The following is a 24,844-nucleotide window of genomic DNA, read 5'->3' as shown; positions in this document are numbered from 1 at the left end:
CAGCTTATGATTGTTCACAGATTCCGGGAGGTCAAAATCAATCCATTTACCCCCGACTTTAATCTCGATACGGTATGTATTACTGTGCTGATATAAATTGGTTTGTTTGTTAGATCCAGCAAGAGAATCTGCGAAGGATTTACCTTCCCAAATATTTGGATTTGACGGGATTGATGGGTTTGACGAAACACGACTCCAAGGAGCATGAGGAAAATCATCAAAGTCATCGATCTTCAGCTTGGAATCACGACCATAATCTTCTGCAGTCAGGTTAGAAACTCGACCATTAACCCGAGCACTTTTGGAAACATTTCTCTCTATGGCCTTGTAGGCACGAATCCACCTCCCGTTGACTTGAATGTTGTTTAGATCTTTTGTGAATGAATCGATGTCAGAAATGCCACCAAATCTGACGTACCCGAAGCGTTGACCACTCGACAATCTTTTCCGAGCAAAGTACACGTCATTGAGATCCCCATAGTTCTCGTATATTCTCCGACAATCATCTCGAGACCAAGAATCCGGAAAGTTGAATATCAAAAACGAGGTAACACGACTCTCACTCGACTTTGTAAACGAAGAACCATTTGGCTTCGACATTGGGATTACATCGTCTTCGACCAGAGGACTGGCCGGAGGAATGGGAGTATGAACGGAATAGGTGGTGGTTGAAATGGTTTTTTGGTTTTCGAAATGAGAGAGAAGATTTAGAAGATTTTTTAATGAGAACTAAATATTACATATGAATTGTAGTTGTATATGTTGTCAAACTCACCTTAATTCAATCATAACGTATAGGTTGAAGTTTTTAAAAGATTTCTAAAATTATACTCCGTATTATTTAAACGCTTGTCGGGTATACTTTATAATCCACTTACTCATTTTAACAAGAGTAATTCTAGTCCCACTCAATTTTTTCACCCAATTAATTTCACACGCTTAGTTGTCATCATGACATGGCACATTGACATTACCACGTAGATAATTAACTGCTACTCATTATTTACTCCGTATTAATTTCTAGAAACCAGATATATTTTTTCCATATAATCTCATTCAAATATCAACACTATCCTTCTTCCCCAAAATTTCTCTAGTCAATGGATAACACAATCAAAGATTTCGGTTGATTTCTCGAACCAAGAACGGCATAACCATGTTATACTAACTATCGTTATTATTTTTAATATTAATACAATATTAATTATTAAAATACCAATATGTATTATGTATTATGTAGTATATTATAAGAAAGATCATGATTACTAGCAGCATGTACATCAAACTATGATGAAAGGATCTTAATTGATTGAAAAAATACATTAGCAACTATAGTTGCATATAATCTTCGATTGAAAGGATCTTAACTGATTAAAAGAATCCACTAGCAACTAAAAACCCTCTAATTATACGAGTTCACGATTTAATTTCAAGAACTCAGTATAGTTAACAGTGGATGTCATAGAAATTACTAAAGAGGATACGAGGTATTGAATATTAAGGATAATAAATCAATTATTTAGGGATTAGGTATTATTATTTTTTATATGATAAATAGTCCGTAAATTAGAACACAGTAGAAACAAATAACCAAAAAATCAAGGAGTTCACCTAATTAATACCTATCTACGTGGAGGGCCATGTCATGGTGCCAGATCACTGTGTGAAGTAAATTGAGTAAAAAATGAGTAAAAATGTACCATTTTTAACTGAAGAGCCGGCAAAGTAAGCCCGAGAGTCATATTTGACATTCTAGTAAAATATCAATAATCTTTGTTGGTGACCTAAATATCAATCTTTCATACATGGGCTAAGAAAATTGATTTTACAATCCCACATTGAGTCCTGCAAATGCAAATGCAAATGCAATAATACTAAGAGAAGAATCAGATGCCTTCAAATGCATTAATACTAAGAGCAGTAGTTACATGAATTTTCGAATGCAACAAAGCTTACAGAAAAGGTTTTCCTTGTGGACATAAATATTTAGATCTTTGAGTTAAAGATCACAGCAGGTATATGCATATCTGGCATGTCTGAACCATATGCAATCTAATGAATATTTTGCAATCTACAAACACAAAAGAAAATAAGGAACAGTTATATACAGGTTTTCATGGGCATCTCTTGAAACCTCATAGGAAAAAAAAAAAAAAAAAAAAAAAACCTGTAAGAACAATAGAGTAGTTTGGCCCTTCATAATTATACCGATCACCAGAGGGACGTTTAAACTCAATCTCATCATTTGATTCGAAAAGCATAAAAGGTGAGGTGGTTTAAAATGGTACCTGCCAATATGTTAAAATGAAGACTCTTAATAATGATGAACTTTAAAACTGGATTATATATTTTGGAGTAGATCCCTGCATACTACATATAACAGAGTTAATGTGAACTCAATTTACTAAAAAAAATATGAACATCAAATTTGGGTCTAAAGTTAGATAAAGAATATACGTACTTGTAGTTATTTCCATGTGCATTTACACCTGTATTTTGATTCGCAAAAAAAAAAAAAGACGTTATCAACAAAGATAAAATAAATCAGAAAAATCTTACATAAGCTATGTTAAAAGGTGTCACTAATCAAACTTCTAAGCAATATGTTATATAAACTAATTTACTGTTACAAATGTTGTGCAAGTAATTATTATACAGTCTCATTAATTACCGAAGGAGTAAAGACCTTCTGAAGTAATTTGGCTTCTTCATCCTCAACTCGGTGCACTTCTTTTTGCATGCAACTGTGATGTCTATTTTAACATTTTATATATAGCACACGAAGCATTATTCAAGTACCTACAACCAGCATAAAGAGGAATGGTTTAACAGTTCTCGCTGTAAAGTCTAAATGATGAATTTCGAATAGAAACTATTTGGGCGTAACTGGAAAAGACAGACTACCCACTTCGATGTTTATCTAACCCGCCAGATCAGCCCAATTTGACAAGTATATATGATATTCTGATCATCAAAAATGAAGTAGACATTGATTTTCTTATGGTCAACAAAACAAAGTATTACAGAAACTAATGATTTACTTTTAAGTATTTTTTTTTTTTCCATCATTGCCAACAAAGTTGCCCCATGGAGTTCTGCTATAGCCAGTTAAAAGTGATGCAAGTAAAACATCCATCTTAATTTATATTTATCCGTTTACATCACCCGTCAGGTATCTTAGAGTTCTAATTGAAATAAATACTTAAACCATACTCCATTTGTATTTGAATGACATGTGCAGAATATTCAAGGAAAGCATGTGTATTTAACTAAGTATTTAAAAGGTACATTCAACAGTGAGTGAGTCATAGAAGAAACTAGTTGTGGAGCCCTCGCTTCGCGCCGGGGGCTCCGTTTTGAATGCGAGTTAAAAAAAAAAGTCTTGATCTATTTTGTAAAAAAGAATTTTTTTCGACATAACATTGAAGGGTTGTTCTTTTTGTGAAAGTTGCTTCTTTTAGCGTTCGGGTTTTATTTTTAAAAAAAAAAAGTTAGTAAAGTGGTGGTTCGATTTGTATTTTAATAAAAGTTAGAGGGTTAAGTTTGTGAAATTTGAAAAAACTTTACGTATAAAGTGGGGGTTCGATTTGTATTTTAATAAAAGTTAGGGGGCTAAGTTTGTGAAAATTGAATATTAGTAAAAAAAAAAAAGTTAGTAAAGTGGGGGTTCGATTTGTATTTTAATAAAAGTTAGGGGGTTAAGCTTGTGAAGTTTGGGAAAAAATATACGTATAAAGTGGAGGGTTCGATTTGTATTTTAATGAAAGTTAGGGGATTAAGATTGAGAAAGGTATAGTGAAAATGAATAGTACTATGTACATAGTACTATTCATTTTCACTATACCTTTTAGATATAGGTATATACATAGTACTATTCATTTTCACTATTGTACATAGTACTATTCATTTTCACTATACCTTTTAGATATAGGTATATACATAGTACTATTCATTTTCACTATACCTTTTAGATATAGGTATATAATGTCAATGTCAATGTCAATGTCAATGCCAATTCATTTTCATATTAAAAGGTGGACTACGTATTTTTGCAAACGGGTCACTTGCATTGCATTGCATAGCAAATGGATATATTACACATCATAGCAAATATGGGTTACACATGTGATAACGCCATTTTCATACATATATTTTGTGCGTTATCTTGTTCCATTTGCTGGTATTTTGAAGACTTTGGTTAAGATATAGAGTTATTTGAGTTTAAAATGAAGAAAGTGTCAAGATATGGTTCGTTGGCTCATTAATGTTGATTTTTATTGAAGATATAGCCAAAACGAAGTTAGAGTTGAAAATAAACGTGCCTCGGGTAAAAAAATCAGTTTCCATCGCTTCAGGATGAGGTTTGTCGCGTTTTGGTCGTCGTGATACGTGATGAAGTGCATCAGAACGCGATATGGAAAAGGGGTGAAACTGATCAATCTGTCGCGTCTAAGGCCATTATGTCGCGTCCTGGTTCATCGCGTTTCGCGATGGGTTGTCGCGGATCGCGACTCGGGTCGTTTCAGCTGTTTTCCCTGCTTCTATAATTAGACGAAATTTACCCCAATTTAGGGTTATGCAGTTTTTATTCCGAATTTTAGCCTACAGCAACATTAATTACGAATTTATTAGCTTTTCTACATTATTTTGCAAGGGTTTAATTTATTACATCAAGTTTGGTTAGTTTAATCTCTTATTTAACTTTTATTATTATTTTGTTATTTATTCAATTCAATGTTCATGCTTATTTGTTCTTCTTATTTATTTGTTATTTGCTTTGCCATGAGTAGCTAAATATTTAGTATTCGCTTAGATGCATGAACCTAGGTGATGGATTGCGATCTTTTGGTTAACGACAATTAATTAAAATTACACAATTTTATGTCTAGCTAAGATCCACCGTTATTAAAGCTTATTGATTGTTAGATCACGGAAATTATTGATTAACTAACGACAGTTAAATTGATTAATAGCTTTTACTAGATTATTGAACGTGAATAATTTAGGAATACGTGAGATTTTATGAGGGACACCGATAATAAAATTAATCGTATAGTGGTTGAGCTTGAAATTAGTTGCAATAATTGTGAGGTTGTAAGGGACACCAAACCAACCTAAGTTAGATTATAATTTTGAGTAATACCATTGTGAATTGATTAGTAACTCTAGGTTAACGACAGTTATACTTAGGTTGCTAGTCTTAAACTGTAAGAATCGACAGATAAATACAGTGTCACATCATTGTAATTGTTTACTTAACGAGTTTAACCGAGCAATCCTAGCCTAGGGAATTGTAGCCAAGTGGATACCTTTGTTTCTTATTGAGTTAAGTTTAATTTACTTTCGCGTTTAATCAGTTTTACAACAAAACTCCCCTTTTAAATCTTAGAATAATTAATAGTTCAAGTTTTCAATTACCTGCTCTCTGTGGAACGAATTGGTCAAATACTTGTTTAATTACTACACGAACTGGTTATAGTTGCCTGTATTGTGTGATAATCGATAGGTATTTAGCTAATAATTTAGAGTACGAAATTACACATCAACTTTTTGGCGCCGCTGCCGGGGAGCGGTGTAATTATTGGAAATTTGGTTAAGCTTTTGATTATTCGATCCTTTTGTGAGAAGCAATTCTTGCAAAAGTTCCTTTTCTGTTATTTTTGTTTGATTTTACGCGCGGTTTTATTGTGGTGTGATCACAGGTTAGGTACCAATAACTCTGGAACCGTCTAGAGTTTACTACACACGCAGCAAAGCTAAAGAAGAACAGGAAATCGCCGAGGATTTCGCTGAGTTACCTTTGTATATTCCGGATTTTGAGTATATTAAGGAAGAAGTTAACATGGCTGAAGGAGCAGCAGGACAGACTATGGAAGCATTGATGAAAGCCACAAGGGCTGGTAACGGACATGCTATTAGGCAGCCACCAGTCACCACAGATTTTGAGGTCAAAGGACAGATTCTTAATATGATAACTCACCAATGCCAATTCAGAGGTACACCGAAAGAGGATGCATTCGAGCATCTCCGTTCCTTCAAAAGCATTTGCAACTTGTTCAAGATTGCAAATATCGCGGACACAGTTATCTATTTGAGGGTTTTTCCTTGGTCTTTGAAAGATGACGCCAAGGATTGGTTAGACTCATTGCCTGATGGTGAAATTGATAGTTGAGCTACAATGGAAGATAAATTTTCGCAACGTTTCTTTCCAGCTGCAAAGGCCGCTCAACTGCAGAGCGAAATTAATCATTTTATTCAGAAGCCACATGAGACACTTTATGATGCTTGGACACGGTTTGGAAAAATGTTACGAAATTGTCCTCAACACGGGTTGAACAACTTCAATAAGGTCCAAATTTTCTACAAAGGTGTTAATGTGCCGACAAGGAAAGAACTTGGTATTGCTGCAGGTGGTTCTTTGATGAAAAAGACTCCGGATGACACTTATGAAATCATCTCAGATACTGCCACGCATTCGTATGATTGACATCAAGAATTAGATCTTTCTCGCTCTTCTTATGTTGCTAGTACCGAAACTAGTGACGAGCTTGCTGCAGTTAAGGCTCAACTTGCGATTTTTAAGAGACAAATGGAGTCAATGACTAAAGAGATGCACGCTATGAAAGTGGGTTGTGAATTTTGCCAAAGACCGCATCTAACCAAAGATTGTGATCAAGCGTCAATGGAGGAACAGGCTAATTATCTGGGTTATGTTAAGAAGGGTGATTTTGCCCTTAGTGAATTTCCGGGTGGAAGACAGCTTTTCAATCAGGCGAGTAATATGGGTGGTAACAATTATCAGAGTGGTAATCAGGTTTATCAGGGCAATCAGAAGGTATATCCGTACAGGCCGCCTGGGTTTAATAACAGAAATCAGCAAGCACCACCCAGGAATTTCCAGCAGCCTATGCCACCAGTTCAGCAGCCAGAAAATAAGATGCCTCCTTTGGAAGAATTGCTACGGGGTTTTATTATGAAAACGGATGAAAGTATCACTGCTTTGAGGCAAGATGGGGAATCTACAAAACAGCAAGTTAGAAATCAGCAGGCTTCGATTCAGAACTTGGAACGGGATGTGGGGCGTATTGCTCAATCTTTATCGGAGAGACCACCGGGTGCTCTCCCAGCTAATACACAATCCAATCCCAACAACAAAGTGCCTGCTAGGAATGAGCACGTAAATGCTATAACCACTCGAAGTGGTTTGGTTATTAACAAGGAGACTCCGGAAGTCTTCTCCTATTGTTTCTTCTAATGTTTTGCAGGTACCTATTAATGAGGAGCAAAAGGAGGAAGAGCCCGAGTTAGAAAAGTCGCCTGACGAAGAGAAAAAGGAAGATGATCTGCCGGAGATCATAACTAAATCACCGCCGTTGAAGGAATACAAAGCACCAATTCCTTACCCGAGAGCATTAAAGAAGGATAAGCTCGCTAGTCAATATCAGAAATTTGCAAACATGATTAAACAGATTAGCGTGAACATGCCACTCGCGGAAGTGCTCCAGGGGATGCCTAACTATGGGAAGTTTCTCAAAGATCTTATCTCCAAGAAAGGTAAGTACCATGAGGTATCCGCCACATTCCTCCATAAGGAATGTTCGGCCATCTTGAAAAAGAGCAAGATGCCTCCAAAATTGGGAGACCCGGGTAGTTTTCTTATCCCTTGTGTTATGGGTAATTCGAAAGTGTACGATGCACTTGCCGACTTAGGTGCTAGTGTTAACCTTATGCCATATTCGTTATATCTTAAACTTGGCCTAGGAGACTTGAAACCTACAAGAATGGGGATTCGCTTAGCGAACCACTCTTTTGATACCCCCATTGGAATAGCCGAGGACATATTGGTAAAGGTTGAGTCACTTGTATTCCCAGTTGATTTCGTGATCTTAGAGATGAGAGAGGACACTAAGGTGCCCATTATTTTAGATCGACCATTCCTCAACACCGCGGATGCTATCATCCACGTTCAAAAAGAACAACTTAGCTTAGGTGTTGGGAATGAGAGGGTGATTTGTCACATTAATAAAGCCATGAGACACCCTATTTCAACCGATGATGAATGTTTTGCTATTGATGTTATTAACGATTGTGTTGAGCATGATTTGCTGGAATTGTTAAGTGTAGACACGTCGGATGTAATCATGATGGGTGAAGTCAACGGTGACTTCGACCCGAAAGTTGAGTTGGAGGAATTGCTTAAAGAGGATGAGCTTAAAGAATCGGAATCATTTGAAACTATCCGATTGAAAAATGAATTCCGTATCAAAACATCTCTTGAAGAACCGCCCACCTTGGAGCTTAAGGAGCTTCCACCTCACATGGAATATGCTTATCTTCAAGGTACGTCCCAATTGCCGGTTATTATTTCTTCGACACTTAACGGCGACCAAAAGGGTCGGTTGGTTTCCGTTCTTAAATCCCACAAAAGGGCAATAGCTTGGAAAACCTCGGACATACCGGGCATCAATCCGGCCTTTTGTACTCATCGAATCCTAATGGAAGATGATTTTAAACCCGTGGTACAAAGGCAACGTCGTCTAAACCCGAATATGAAAGAGGTCGTTAAAAAAGAGGTGGTTAAATTGCTCGATGTCGGGTTAATTTATCCCATCTCAGACAGCCCGTGGGTAAGCCCAGTTCAAGTTGTGCCCAAAAAGGGGGGCACGACTGTTGTTCTCAACGAGAAGGACGAACTTGTCCCTACTCGTACTGTCACGGGATGGAGAGTTTGTATAGATTATCGTCGTTTGAACGACGCCACTAGGAAGGACCACTTCCCGCTTCCATTTATCGATCAAATGCTTGAGCGTTTAGCGGGAAGGGAGTTCTATTGCTTCCTAGATGGATTTTCAGGCTACTTCCAAATCCCCATTGATCCGAAGGACCAAGATAAAACCACATTTACTTTTCCTTTCGGTACCTTTGCTTATCGGCGGATGCCATTCGGGCTATGCAATGCCCCGAGCACCTTCCAAAGGTGTATGGTCGCCATCTTTCATGACATGATCGAGGACTTCATGGAAGTTTTCATGGACGATTTTTCTGTCTTTGGAGACTCTTTTGATTCGTGTCTTGCTAATCTTGAAAAAGTGCTCAAAAGGTGCGAGGAATCAAACCTTGTTCTTAATTGGGAGAAATGCCACTTCATGGTGAAGGAAGGCATTGTCTTAGGGCACAAAATCTCTCGTGCAGGTATTGAGGTTGATAAGGCCAAAATTGATGTTATTTCGGGCCTTCCCAAACCTACAAACGTCAAAGCCATTCGTAGTTTTCTTGGTCATGCGGGATTCTATAGACGGTTCATTAAGGACTTTTCTAAGATTGCCCGACCATTGACTAAACTCCTTGAAAGGACGTTCCTTTCGACTTTAATATCGAATGCGAGAACGCCTTCAACTTCTTAAAAGAGAAGCTCACACATACTCCTATCATGGTATCTCCCGATTGGTCACATCCTTTCGAGCTTATGTGTGATGCTAGTGATTTCGCGCTAGGCGCGGTTTTAGGTCAACGCCACGTTAATCACTTTAAACCTATTTATTACGCGAGTAAGACACTTACGGGGGCTCAATTAAATTATACCACCACGGAAAAGGAGCTCCGTGCGGTCGTCTTTGCGTTTGATAAATTTAGGTCATATTTGGTGTTGTCTAAAACGGTCATTTACACCGATCATTCAGCCCTTAAGTACTTGTTCTCCAAACAAGATGCTAAGCCTAGACTCATTCGTTGGATTCTTCTTCTCCAAGAATTTGACATTGAGATCAAGGATAAAAAGGGTGCCGAAAATTTAGCAGCGGATCATTTATCTCGTCTTGAAAATCCAAACCTAGAGGAACTCAATGAATCGGACATTCATGATACATTCCCTGATGAGTCCCTTATGGGTATCGAAATTGAATCCGAAACTCCTTGGTTCGCCGATATTGCTAATTATCTAGCCGCGGGCATTCTTTCCAAAGGTCTAACCTACCAACAAAAGAAGAAATTCTTTGCGGATATTAAGTTTTACTTTTGGGATGCCCCGCATCTTTTTCGAATTGGGGCGGATCAAGTGATTCGTCGTTGTGTTCATGGGAAGGAAGCTCAACAAATTCTAGAGCATTGTCACCAAGGACTCACGGGTGGGCATCTTGGAGCTAATTATACGGCTAAGAAAATCTTCGATTCGGGATTCTATTGGCCTACCATTTTCAAAGATGCCAGTGCCTTTATCAAAACTTGTGACGCTTGCCAAAGGGCGGGAAACATCTCCAAAAGAGATGAGATGCCCCAAACGAGTATTCAAGTTTGTGAGATATTTGGCATTTGGGGGATTGATTTCATGGGACCCTTTCCCGCATCCAACAAATGCAAATACATCCTTGTGGCGGTTGACTACGTGTCAAAATGGGCCGAGGCCAAAGCTTTGCCCACTAATGACGCAAGAGTCGTCGTTGACTTCCTTAAAAATCTCTTTTTTCGGGCTTCCAAAGGCCTTGATTAGTGATCGCGGTACGCACTTTGCAAATCAACTACTCGAGAAGGTGCTCAAGAAGTATGGAGTAACCCACCGTTTCTCCACGGCTTACCACCCTCAAACGAGTGGCCAAGTTGAGAATACTAACCGCGCACTAAAACGCATTCTTGAAAGAACGATGAAAAACAATCCTAAGATTTGGAACCGGAAGTTGAATGACGCGCTATGGGCATTTCGAACTGCATATAAAACGCCCATTGGTACCCCACCATTCCGTCTCGTTTATGGAAAAGCGTGTCATTTGCCGGTTGAAGTGGAGCATAAGGCGTATTGGGCACTTAAACAGTGTAATACGGACCTTAATGAAGCGGGAGAACATCGGTTTTTGCAAATTCATGAACTTAAGGAATTGCGAAACCATGCTTATGAGAATTCGCGTATTTATAAGGAGAAAACGAAGTTATGGCATGATGCGCGTTTGAAGATGAGAAAAGAATTTGAACCGGGCGATAAAGTTTTGTTATTTCAATCTAAGTTCAAATTCTCCGCCGGAAAGCTTAGGTCACGATGGTTCGGTCCATTCGTGGTGAAAAAAGCTTTTCCGGCCGGGCACGTAGAATTGTTAGATAACGAAGGTAGAAGCTTTAAGGTGAATGGTCATCGGTTAAAATTGTATCACGAGGCATTCGATAACACCGAGAGGGAGGACCTCACCCTCTACCCGAAAGACACATGAGCATGGGGATGAGTCGAGAAAACGACTCGTTAAAAAATCAATTCATGTAGAGTTTTGTATTTTTATTTGTTTTTGTAGGTATTCGTGTGAATTTTTGATTTGTTTGATAGATATAATGAAAAATCCAAAAACAATATAAAGCCTGAAAAAAAAATAATAATAAATAAATAAAAATAATAAATAAAAAATCGCGGAACGCGACAAACACCCCCAGAACGCGATGGATCGATCAGTACGGGACCCCATTTGTTGTCACGTTTGAAGCTTGTTAATCGCGTGGGAATCACAATTGTCGCGAAACGCGACCCCCTGTCGCGGAACGCGACGCGTTCCAGCAGGTTGGGATATATACGCTGTTACAGCCTTTTTCATCACCACCACTTAATTCTCTTTATCTCTCTCGAATTTTCTGCTCTCAATACACCATAATCCATCAATTAAACCTTCGATTTACTCACGAATCTTCATCTAATCAACACTAACAACATGGCTAGGGTATGATTTATCATCTTCTTGCTTGTTTTTCTTTATTTCTCATGCTTAATTTCAATTTTCATTAGGGTTTATGAGAAAAACAAGTGTAGGGGTGTGTTTATGTGTTATTGTTCTATTTTTATTGAAGATTATGTATGCTTAACATGCTATTACTTCGATTTTCATGCCTATTGTTCTATAATTTCAGTCTTTGATTTCTAGGGTTCTTAGGTATGATTAATTGGGGTTGTGAATTTGTGAGTTAAATTGATATGTTTTGAATGTTGTAAGATTGTTAGCTGAGTTTAATTACCATGAATTCATGCTTAAATTGTCTAGATTTTGATTTTGAATTCTAGGGTTTATGTGTAATTGGGGATTTTGACTTGATTGACTAGGTTTGACTCAGTTGACTTTTGGGATTGTGTTTATCATGTGTTGATGATATGTATGCTATGACTATATGTTTTGATTGTTGATTTATTTGGTTATAGTTACCTATCTTGTTGAGAGGATGAAGTTATTGCATTGATGTATGTTGACTTGATTTGACGTCCATGTTTTGAAATTGCTTACATGGTTTTGTACTAATGAAAGTTGAGAAATTGGTTCTAAATGCATGATAGTTGTTTGAGTTTTATATGATTTATGCTCTTAGAATATTTTTAAGTGACCATTGCCATTATGTGCCTTAAGTGTACTTTTGAAAGAATGCAGGTTATCGCTAACGTTAACATGTCCTTTGGGATATCTCTTTTTGTTATCATTGTGTTTGTTTTTCAGACAGGAGGACGTGGTAACGCTCGGGATGCTTCAAGTTCCGGTACTGCAGCCGGTGCAGCTCAGGAGGTTCACCCGCAACCTCCAATTCCTCAAACAGAATTACATGTGAATTTAAGGTTTAATGGTCGATCGGAGGTTATTAAGCAAAGAAAGGCGGATGTTCAAGAGTTGCTTCGGAAAGAATTTGAACCGCATCGGGTGGTTGATTGGAATGTTTTGCACCGAGGCGGTTTACATGCTACGGTTATGGAATATTTGCAGTTGGAATGGCGAAGTGCTGTGTATACTGATTGGGTTGCTTTCTTTGGTATTCATGAAGTAGTTTACCGGGAGTTGGTTATTGAATTTTACGCTACATATGTGATGAACCTTCACCCTGAAAACGTTGATGATCCAACGTTTATGACTTTTCGATTGGGTGGGGTTAACCGCTCTATGTCATTATTTCAGTTGGCTACTTGTTTGTGAATTTATACCGACGAAGAACGCACACGAGTTAGTTTTCGAGATTATCTTTGGGGTGCTGAAAGGGTGATTGATATGATTGATCCTCGTGAATTTGATGCAGCTAGAGTTTGGGGGGAGATTGCTTCCGATTCTGAATGGAGCCCGAGTAACTGTCCTTGTGTTAACATCATGGATCTCGCTCTTCGTGCAATTCAACGAATGGTTTCGCATACTATTACACATCGAAGAAGTGGGAACGAGAAGGTCTCTTTACCGGACCTTTGGTAAGTGAACCAATTCCGAACCAAGACACCTACTTCGGTTGCTTATGGAGTGGCTTATTTTTTAAAACATCAGGGTAGTGGACTTCGTTCTGCGGGAAGCCCGATTAGAGGTGGTCACTTTATCACGAGGATTGCGTCGGTTTTTGAAATTGATAGATCGGATATGGAACGAATTGTTACTGAAGCGGTTGTGTTAGGGGAAAATGTTTTTCGAGGGGCAAGAGTAATATTTATTGAACACGGCCAGGTTATTCCATTCCGAGTTCGTCGTCGTCGTCCCCGAGATGCGCAGGGGGCACAAGAGGAGGATGAAGAGATGGCCGAGGGTGGTCAAGATGCAGGTCAAGGTGTCGGGAGTCAGCGGTTTACCAACCGGAATTTAATGGAACAAATGCGTAATATGCAGCTTTATAATGAGGAAACCCGAGCACGCTCGGAAAGTCAGATTGCATATGGCATTAGTGAGGTTGTGTATCATCACGATTGGCATCGACACAACATGGAGCTTGTTTCTCCTAATACCATCTTTACTCCTTATGGCACTCGTATTCCATGGACTCCGGAGTCGACAGGTCCTTATCGGGTGTATGATCGCACAGCAGCTCAGGCAGTTTGGGAGGATATGGTCTCATACATTCCAAACTTGTGGAAACTAATTGATCTTATGATGGTATTAATAACAAATATTTAATAATAATATTAAATAATTACATACTAATCACTTGTTAGCAAATTATAAACATATTAAAATATTAAAATAAAAATATTTAACAAAAAACCATATTAATATTAATAATTATTTATTTTTTAAAATTGATCAATTAATAATATTTAAATTTAAAATATTATATTTATTTTAAATAGAAAAACCATTATTTACCCACTATTCAAAACCTCAAACCCTTATCGCCTTTTTTGATACAGGTTCTTCTTCAACCATTATGAATCCAGATCTCCTCCCCTCTCATATGTGGCAACCATGTTCTCAAACCTTTCGAACAGCTAATAGTTCTCCTCTTTCTATAGAACTTATTAGTAAACCTTTACTCATAAAACTCTTTCCACAATGTATAATACGTCATAGAGTGATATAATTATTTTTGATAATTATGTATTGTGCAATTTACATGATTTGTTTTTGTATTTATAATATTAATACAGAATATTACTTAGGTATTTTTTCCATATCTTTGATGGATCTTATGGAGGGTATAACCCTTGGTGATTGGATGCGGTGGTGATCGTGTGGTGACAAGAAAAACAAAACTTTTTAATTTCGCTTATTTGTTTTTTATTTTGGATGACTGTAAACTTAATTAGGATGATTGTAATTGTTAGTCTTAAACTTAATACTTTGGATTTTAAATGGGGCGTTTTGGTACCGTGGTGGTGGCACCCCATTAGTTATGGTTGTGGTATGTATGTTTTCGTTTCAGGTTCCACGGTGGTTATGCTTTAATTTTTTAAAGTCTGGCATTAAGTTCAGCACCTTACTTGATTATGATGTTTTGGTGATCGAGTGGATGCCGATGTTCTTATGCAGGCAGTAAGTTCAGCGCCATCGTGCACCGTGTTTCCGCGATCTACGGATCTAAAAATCCGGATTTTTTTTTCTTTTCCCTTTTTCACTATTTTGTCCTCTCGAATTTATTTTTGTTTATCTGATTTCATGTAAATGAGGGCATTACATGATCTTAAGTGTGGGGGGAGAGATAAATTCTCGCGGATTTTGAAATGTTTGCATGTTTTAATTGCCTAGGTGGTCATAATTTTTAAACTTTTTAAGGTTACAATTGAGATGTTTTACCCATGAGAGCGCCCGTAGTGATTAGGGGTTGACTTGAAATTTTTGGTTTTGGCCGGTGAGGTTTATTAGTTTTAAGCAAATTGTTTGTGGTTTATTATTTATTAATGAACTTTTTGACCATAACTGAGGAATTTTGAGTATATAAGTGCTTGAGGAAAGACAATTGATGAAAGGTGAAAGTTGAAAAGGGATAAATGTTGGATAAATTTGGTTAAAAATGTTAAAATTTAATCTTATTTTATCTAGTTTAGTATTTGTTTCAAAAATGACAATGCAACTTATTTGTGTCAAAAATGAAAAATAACGGTATTTAGGGCTTTAGGGTAAAATGCGAGAAAAATGGTTAAATTAGAGATTAGGATATAAATGGCTTCATATTTTGTGTTTATGGCTTTTTAACTCTCTTAAAGAAGTGTTATACTCATAAGTGCTAGGTATGTAAGCTTGAAGAGGAAAAATCACAAATCTCTGACTCCAATGGACCCTTTAAGGGGTGGTTGTTGCTGACTATGGTGTGAATGGTATTGCTTATTGTCATGAGTTAAAGACTTCCTACAACAAATCATTCATCATCATCGATCACATCATTATCCATCCGCTACATCATACATTGCGGGTTCTACAAAGTCACAAATTGAAGACGAGGAAGACATTCAAAGAGAGTATTATTTTAAAAAAAAAAAAAAAAAAGAATGCTTATGAGATCCGAGCTTAAGTAGTAGTTTCTAAGACTCGAGCCGATAGATCCTTTGGGGTGCTAGATCACCTAACCACCTAAGACCTTTTTCCGGTTTGGGATCGGTTGGTTGAAGGTTCGCTACACGGGTCAAGGACGTTACTATTTCAAGGCAAGGTGATCATCTTTAGGTAGTTTTGGTTGTAAGTACTCGTCCCATACCTATGCAGCAGTGATCATCTTTGGCTCATGATGTGGGAAATACCTAGTAAGACTAGACCTTGGGAAGAGTTACCTTTGCGGGGTACTTTGGATAAGAGAGATGTGACCAATATGTGGATAGCTTGCATATTTAGAAATTATAAGTATGAAATGGAATCAAGAGAGTTAAAAAGTTAAACGGATTTCCCTACATAAACACAGGTATGAATCTATTTATAACTGGATCTTTAATTAAATTGTGAAGTATTGGTATTTGCAATAGCGCCTTAAATATTGTTAGTAGGCTATCTTGATGCGAATAAGGGTCATGATTACAAATACTAAACCCTATAACGTAAGATTGTTTTTACCATTTGTAATCATTTTACACCAATTGTTATCCGAGTTATACCTACCTCATTAATAAACACAGTTGTAGAAAGGTTTGTAGTGAGAATTAAAAGTTGTGGAAATTTGTGAGGTTTGAGTTCTTAACCCAATTGTCTTTACATCTCAATTCATGATCTAGAAAAAAAATGTTTTATGAAAATTTGTTTGCGATAATGGCCACTTAGGATATTGTTTTTGAAATGTGTTTTAATGAAAATTGAGGGAAGAAGGGGGGTGCGTTTGATGGTTTGTATGTTGTTTTTACAAGTGACAGGAATGTGAGAAATTGTTTTGTGAGAGAATAAGCTTAATCGTGAAAAGATGAAGAGTACGAGAGCTTGTGGAGGATTGACTTGAAGGCTTGAATCTTGTGAAATTTTGTTGAAGATTATACGTACAGTTATTGGTTCGAGATTGACTTGCTTGAGGACAAGCAAGGTTCAAGTGTGGGGGATTTTGATAAGCCATTTTCATACATATACTTTGGGCGTTATCTTGTTCCATTTGCTGGTATTTTGAAGACTTTGATTAAGATATCGAGTTATTTGAGTTTAAAATGAAGAAAGTGTCAAGATATGGTTCGTTGGCTCATTAATGTTGATTTTTATTGAAGATATAGCCAAAACGAAGTTAGAGTTGAAGATAAACGTGCCTCGGGTGAAAAAATCAGTTTCCATCGCTTCAGGATGAGGTTTGTCGCGTTTTGGTCGTCGTGATACGTGATGAAGTGCATCAGAACGCGATATGGAAAAGGGGTGAAACTGATCAATCTGTCGCGTCTAAGGCCATTATGTCGCGTCCTGGTTCATCGCGTTTCGCGATGGGTTGTCGCGGATCGCGACTCGTGTCGGTTTCAGCTGTTTTCCCTGCTTCTATAAATAGACGAATTTTACCCCAATTTAGGGTTATGCAGTTTTTATTCCGAATTTTAGCCTACAGCAACATTAATTACGAATTTATTAGCTTTTCTACATTGTTTTGCAAGGGTTTAATTTATTACATCAAGTTTGGTTAGTTTAATCTCTTATTTAACTTTTATTATTTTGTTCTTTATTCAATTCAAAGTTCATGCTTATTTGTTCTTCTTATTTATTTGTTATTTGCTTTGCCATGAGTAGCTAAATATTTAGTATTCGCTTAGATGCATGAACCTAGGTGATGGATTGCGATCTTTTGGTTAACGACAATTAATTAAAATTACACAATTTTATGTCTAGCTAAGATCCACCGTTATTAAAGCTTATTGATTGTTAGATCACGGAAGTTATTGATTAACTAACGACAGTTAAATTGATTAATAGCTTTTACTAGATTACGGAACGTGAATAATTTAGGAATACGTGAGATTTTATGAGGGACACCGATAATAAAATTAATCGTATAGTGGTTGAGCTTGAAATTAGTTGCAATAATTGTGAGGTTGTAAGGGACACCAAACCAACCTAAGTTAGATTATAATTTTGAGTAATACCATTGTGAATTGATTAGTAACTCTAGGTTAACGACAGTTATACTTAGGTTGCTAGTCTTAAACTGTAGGAATCGACAGATAAATACAGTGTCACATCATTGTAATTGTTTACTTAACGAGTTTAACCGAGCAATCCTGGCCTAGGGAATTGTAGCTAAGTGGATACCTTTGTTTCTTATTGAGTTAAGTTTAATTTACTTTCGCGTTTAATCAGTTTTACAACAAAACTCCCCTTTTAAATCTTAGAATAATTAATAGTTCAAGTTTTCAATTACCTGCTCTCTGTGGAACGAATTGGTCAAATACTTGTTTAATTACTACACGAACTTGTTATAGTTGCCTGTATTGTGTGATAATCGATAGGTATTTAGCTAATAATTTAGAGTACGAAATTACACATCAACATGCTTCATTTTTCCTAATCCTAAGTCTTATTCATGCAAACCATAATGTCGATAACAAAAACTATTAAACAATACACACAAATTGGAAAAAAAAATTCATTAGAATACATACCACATACAATGGGTTTTTCGTTTAACAAAAAACATAAACTGTAAAAATCTAATGGTTTTTAGTGTACCTTTGCAGCTCTTGTTGTTGCACTGGCCCACTGTGATTTGTTGATCAAGATTGAGAAAATATTTATAACTCCTTGTGAACTATGCCGAATCCAACTCCTTCCGTCTAAAATACTTACAAAGTAATTGCATTAGTAAAAAAAGCTATTTATAACAAAACCGTTAAACACGACAAAATGTTTTAGAAGGTCAGAATCACTATACAAATATGTTCAACTAAAACATTACATCTTACCTTAATCATCACAGGAAAGCCAATCTCGTCAGCGAGCCCGATGCCTTCTTCATTGCTCTATTAACAAAATGAAATATGTTGGTGAAAAGACTGTTCTTTGGAATCAGAAAATATTAAATCATAATGGCATATAAATTAATCAAAATACCGATAAAAGACCATCACTTTCTGGTACAGTTGGAACACCTGCGTTCTTCATGGTTTCTCGGGCAGTTGCTTTGTCCCCCATTACGCGAATACTGTCAGGCTGCAAAGAGATCATTAAACAACGCAAGACGAAAAATTGACATGTAGAAGGGTAACTATAAAATACCCAGTTGATTAAATCTCATTAGAGGGCATTGGTTGATTAAATTTCATTAGAGGGCATAGTTAGGTGCTAGTTTCCAGAGTTAAAGGTAAAATCTTTCATATACATTTGAATCTTTAAAACATGTATTGAGTAAAAAAAAAACTCATTAAATATCATCTATAAGGAGAAAAGTTGGTCCCGAGATTGTAGTAGGCTAAAGGGGTTCACAGCAAAGTAGCAAGTGACAACAATTTCAGTGTTCTAAGAGGCAATTCATCAAACAATTGGTGGACCAAAATACTTAGAATTAAACAACAGTTGAATTTGGAGTTTTATGCGATCAGAAGTGAGTAGAAGGGGGAAAAATAACACAAGAAACCCATAACTGATTCAGACCTGAAATTGGGGGTTCGGGTGAATATAGGATAATTAAGATCAAAATCGAAACCATACTTTCTTCAAAAACATACTTCCTTCATGTGCTAATAAGTAAACTAATAATCGATTAAAAAACATATGAAATAAGAATTGATTACCCGATTTCAGAGATATCAGGGTTCGTTTATTTCGCATAATCTTCAGCAATCGATTCGATTCGCAATTGGTCCCAATTTCTCTCATAGACTTCAAAGATAATTTTGAAATCCCTAAGCTGAATTTAGTCATCGTAAAGGGAACGATTTGTTGATAATATGCTGATTCAATTGATGATTGTCGTGGGTATCTTTAGAGGGGATTAGGGTTCTTCAGCTTTCTATTAGTGAATGGGGTGAAAATTACATAAACCCTATCTTTTAATCTTATTCAGGTTTTTTTCCAATTAGAAGGGTATTTTAGTCATAATAATGTTAATAATTTAGATTATGAGGTGTAGATTTTAATGGTCTAGAATTAGGGGCTAATTAGAATTTAATGGCTAGGATTAGTTCTTATGTGTTTGTTATTATATATAATTTAGATTTAGATTTAGATTTAGATTTAGATTTAGATTTAGATTAGATTCCGGTTTTTTTCCAATTTTTTCCAATTAGAAGGGTATTTTAGTCATAATAATGTTAATAATTTAGATTATGAGGTGTAGATTTTAATGGTCTAGATTTAGGGGCTAATTAGAATTTAATGGCTAGGATTAGTTCTTATGTGTTTGTTATTATATATAATTTAGATTTAGATTATTTATTTATTTATTTATTTAATTATTTATTTATTTATTTATTTATTTTTAGGTTACTGATTTGAAAAATTCACCAGCGCCTGAAAAGAGGGAACTGGTGTTAGCTGCGAAGCAAGCATTACGGTTGTTGCAAGATAATTATCCAGAATTCGTTGCTAAGCAGGTGACTTTATGTGTTTTTTAAGATGTAAATTTGGTTATAATAATAATAATAATAATAATAATGATAATAATAATAATAATAATGATAATCATAATCATAATCATGATAATAATGATAATAATAATAATAATAATAATAATAATAATAATAATAATAATAATAATAATAATACCTCTATTACTTATTTTTCTCTCTGTACGTATCATTTTCAATGATTTTGCAACGAAGGCGAGTCTCCGTCTGCAAATTCACAGTGATTACAAATTTGAAACAAAAGATTTAATCTTGATTTCTCATTTGGAATTATTATTATTATTATTATTATTATTATTATTATTATTATTATATTATTTTCAGCACATCAAGAGTTTCCACATACTTCTGAACCCTTTTCACCTACAAATATCCACTGTCTCAACATGATTGTTGGTTTGTTCTACTTACACGATGTGGTCAGTATCTGAAGTGATAAAAATTTGTTTTGTGTGGATGAGAGCTGTGCAGAGCAGAGATAATAATAATATTTTTGGGATGCCCACAAGGTGTTTGTTAAAAGTCCTCAATGAGTTTTATCTTGGCTTCATGGTTTTAATTATATTACGGTGTATGAGGTTTTTGCATCTGTCTTTTTAGCTATGCACTACAACTAAAGTTTGTGTGTAGCTATGTCACATGCCGCTGTGAAGTTTCATTGTCCCTTTGTGGGTCTTAGTGGCTGTCAAAATGGGAGTGGAAATGGGCTTGTTAGAAGTTCTCTTATCAAGCATCTTAGTGATCGTCATTGTGGTATCGATGCGTGGGATATCACTCGACATTCTCTTACTTCTAATTTGGGTGTTTATACTGAGGCTGATGTTACCTTTAGGCGTATGGGGATTTGGTTATGTGGTGTTTGCTACAAAACACACACGGTACGTGCTAAGTGCCGTCATGGTAGGGGCCCAGATGTGCCTCCCCCCGATGAGGGAAATGGTGTTGTTCGTTTTGTACTTCATAATTTTATCAAGCCACTAGCCCCCTCTTCTCCTGCTCGACTTTGTATTGAGGATGGTTCGGTGCGTGATCATAACGATGGTTTTGATGTGGCTCTCCTTGATCGTTTGTTCTCTAAGGGGTTTCGCACGGTTAAGTCTATCCCTCCCAAGTGTCGTTTGGGGTTTTCTCGGGTTTTGAAAGGTGCTCTTGATAAGGTGGTCTCTAAGCCTGATGATATTTCTAGTTGGGTCTCTTTGTTGGTGTTACCCCTTTGTACCCTTAAAACCTTTCGGCCACGGAGTTGTCGTGAGTCTAGGTCTTCGATAAAGCGTCGGCATCAGGAAGAGAATATTTCCCGTGCTATTCGCTCTTGGGGGACAGCGGGTGGAAGTTTACAGCTTGTGAGGGAGTATTTGGTAGAGGATTCTCCTATGTTGTCAGTGGTTGATGATGAGGTCCTTGATTTGGAAGAGCGTAATATTAAGCAGTGTCGTAAAAAGATTTGTGATGGCCATTACACCGCTGCAGCTCGTGTTCTTTCTTCATCAGGCGTTGCTCCTTATAATGACGCCACGCTGGCGGACTTGCTGTCTAAGCATCCTTCTTCTATAGCTCCATCCTTGCCTGATATGGCGGTTGATCACCTACACCTCGTTACGACTTCTGCTGTTGTTTTGAGCCAGATTAAAAGTTTTCCTCGGGGCACATCATGTGGTAGGGATGGTTTACGTGCACAACACCTTATGGATTGCTTGAGTGGTGCTGCTGTGGCAGTCTCGGATGAGTTGGTTGGCTCTATTACCGGGGTCGTTAATCTCTTTCTTGCTGGAAGGTGCCCTATGGAATTAGGAGAGTATATAGCTAGTTCTCCTCTCACACCGCTTGTCAAGCCCGGCGGTGGTATTCGTCCTATAGCTGTGGGTACTGTTTGGCGACGTCTTGTTTCGAAGGTTGGCGCTGCTATGGTTGGCCAGTCTTTGGGAAGTTACTTTGATGGTCTTCAATTTGGTGTTGGTGTTTCTTCAGGTGGTGAGGCTATTCTTCATGCTGTGAATCGGTTGATTGAGGATCGTGGCTCTGATGTTGGCCTCTCTATGTTATTAGTTGATTTTCAAGATGCATTCAATCTTGTTGATCGTACGTTCATGTTACGTGAAGTTCGCCGCCTTTGTCCGAGCATTTCTCAGTGGGTTGAATTTTGCTACTCTAATCCAGCAAGATTGTATTATGGGAACCCCACCTTATGGTCTTCTCAGGGGGTGCAACAGGGTGATCCCCTTGGTCCGCTGCTTTTTGCTTTGGTCTTACAACCCTTGGTTTCTAAAATCAGAGATAATTTTGAGGTTTGTCTTCAGGCGTGGTATTTGGATGATGGCACTATTATTGGGGACACTTTGGTGGTGGGGAAGGTTTTGCATTTGATTATGGGGGATGGGCCTCGTTTTGGGCTACATCTCAACGTTGAAAAAACAGAAATTTTCTGGCCTACGGAGGACCCTCGCAGCAGGCAAGTAGGTGTCTTTCCTCCTAATATTGTTCGGCCTTTAAATGGTGTTAAGTTGCTTGGGGCCCCCGCAAGTTCCGATCTTGGTTTTAGTAGTGAACTGGTGATGCAAAGGGTGACCAAGTCCATTGCGCTTATGGATAAGGTTGCTAAGCTTGATGATCCTCAGTGTGAGTTGTTGTTGCTTAGGGCATGTACGGGAGTTTCTAAACTCTACTCTACCTTGCGTACTTGTCCTCCTTGTATATTTGAGGCGGCTCAACGCGCTTTCGATGGAGCCGTTCGATCTTCCTTGGAGCGTATTGTTACTGCTTCAGGGCCTGGGTTTGGTGATTGGCAGTGGCGGCTTGCCACCTTGCCATTTGCATTTGGAGGGCTTGGTGTTTATTCTGCGGGAGATGTTCGTCATTATGCTTTTCTGGCTTCTCGATTACAGTCTGCTGGGTTGCAGACCAAGCTCCTACGTCATGCGGGTATTGTTGGTCTTGGTTGTGCTTTTGAAGATGCATTGGGTCTGTTTAATAAAACGGTTGGGTTTGATATTTTAGGTAATCAGAGTGAGGTCGCTGCCCCCATACTCATGAAGAAATTGGCAGATGTTTATTTCACAAAGGTTACCGCTTCTGCAGAATCCACTTTTTCATTATCTCCCCGACAATCGGCCTTATGGAAATCGCAGCAGGGTGATCACACCTCTGCTTGGCTAAGGGCAGTCCCTATTTTGGGGTTGGGTCAGACGATGAACGCAAAGACTTACCGATGTGTGTTGTGCTACCGGTTGGGTGTTCCATTGTTCTCTATCTCGACGGCATGCTCTGCCTGTTCAAGGGTTTTTACTGGGGATATTTTCGGGGATCACGCGGTGTCTTGTGCTGGTATGGTGGGTATTAAGCATCGACATAATGTTGTTCGAGATTCCCTTGTTGATGTTTGTTATCGATCTGGGATTTCAGCGAGAAAGGAGGTTGACATTAGGTTGTCTGGAGGGAACGACAGGGCCCTCAGACCTGCAGATGTGTTACTTTATTCCTGGGATTGTGGTCGCGATGTTTGTGTTGACTTGACAGGGTCTTCTCCTTTGACACAGTCTGGACTTTCTGACTTTGTCCCTGGACGTGCTGTGGTTGATGCGGCTCGTCGGAAGCGGGTCAAGTACGAATCTAGCTGTCAGGCGATTGGTTATGGTTTCATTCCTTTCTCATTTTCTTCCCTTGGGAAATTGGAAAAGGATGCTATTTCTTTGCTAAAGCGGGTTCAGAAGAGTTCGATGGCGCAAGATATTGGTGCCGGTGCTGCTGCTCATATTTTTACTAGGATAGATTTTGCTATTGCTAGAGGTGTGGGGGGCCAGATTGTCTCTAGGCTTCCCACTAATTTTTTGTAAGTTTTAATACTTTTAAGTTTATAATAATAATAATAATAATAATAATAATAATAATAATAATAATAATAATAATAATAATAATAATAATAATAATAATAATAATAATAAGTGCTTCTTGTGTTGTTCATCTATGGTATATTAATATTTTGTTACTGGCTCTTAAAATTTAACATCAAGTATTTAGAACAATGAATGATGTTTTAAATTGATAATATTTTTCGCTTCAATAGGTTATGAATATATGTTGCAATCCTATTTTTTTATTAATAAATAATTTAAGTGTGTTGTAACATTAAGATTTGACAGTTACTAGTTAGAAAACTTTGAATGACGATAGGCAGTTGATCTTATTCTAACTTATAATACTTTGAACCTGAAAGAAACAGTATACTCATCTAGTTTCAGTTTATTAGAGTTAAACAGTCAGAAATTAGATCTTGTACCAATGTTTAACAAGATAAATTATGCATCTTATTTGCTATCGATGTGTGTTAGTGTGTTACAAAGTAACATTTTTGTAATAAATGAGTTCATGTTAATTTAGTTATATGATCATTCAATAGATATGATGAATAAACTTTTGTTTTTTTACTCGTAGTTGGCAACATGAATCTTAATATGATATATAATTAGAGTTTAATTTGTTCAGTTAAAACTAAGAAGCACATAAGGAATTATGAATTTATGTGGTTGATAAGAAAGTGTCATTCTAATCAAAATGATTCTTGAATGAGGAATTAACTCTAGTTATATGTATAGAAAACGACGTAAGTTACTGATATATGTCTGATATTAAGTATCGTCCATA

General features: G+C 37.1%; 1 long non-coding RNA gene and 1 pseudogene across 2 annotated transcripts; one reads left to right on the top strand and one right to left on the bottom strand.

Annotated features, from left to right (window-relative positions):
* Positions 1-24,844, top strand: part of LOC139849035 (patellin-3-like) — a 79,244-nt pseudogene that overhangs the window by 8,667 nt on the left and 45,733 nt on the right.
* On the bottom strand, positions 1,845-19,582 carry LOC139847184 (uncharacterized). 2 transcript variants are annotated; one of them, XR_011759356.1, is made up of 8 exons: positions 19,373-19,582; positions 18,693-18,791; positions 18,545-18,601; positions 18,312-18,415; positions 2,672-2,799; positions 2,462-2,489; positions 2,168-2,288; positions 1,845-2,071 (listed from the first exon to the last, which is right to left on the bottom strand). It is a non-coding gene; the product is annotated as an uncharacterized lncRNA (long non-coding RNA). The 2 variants fall into 2 exon arrangements; XR_011759357.1 differs by having other exon boundaries at positions 2,687-2,799.

Source organism: Rutidosis leptorrhynchoides, chromosome 5 (assembly GCF_046630445.1).
Source record: "Rutidosis leptorrhynchoides isolate AG116_Rl617_1_P2 chromosome 5, CSIRO_AGI_Rlap_v1, whole genome shotgun sequence".
NCBI classification, from domain to species: domain Eukaryota; kingdom Viridiplantae; phylum Streptophyta; class Magnoliopsida; order Asterales; family Asteraceae; genus Rutidosis; species Rutidosis leptorrhynchoides.
The sequence above is the reverse complement of the archived record's forward strand: the minus strand, read 5'-3'. Positions and strand labels throughout refer to the sequence as shown.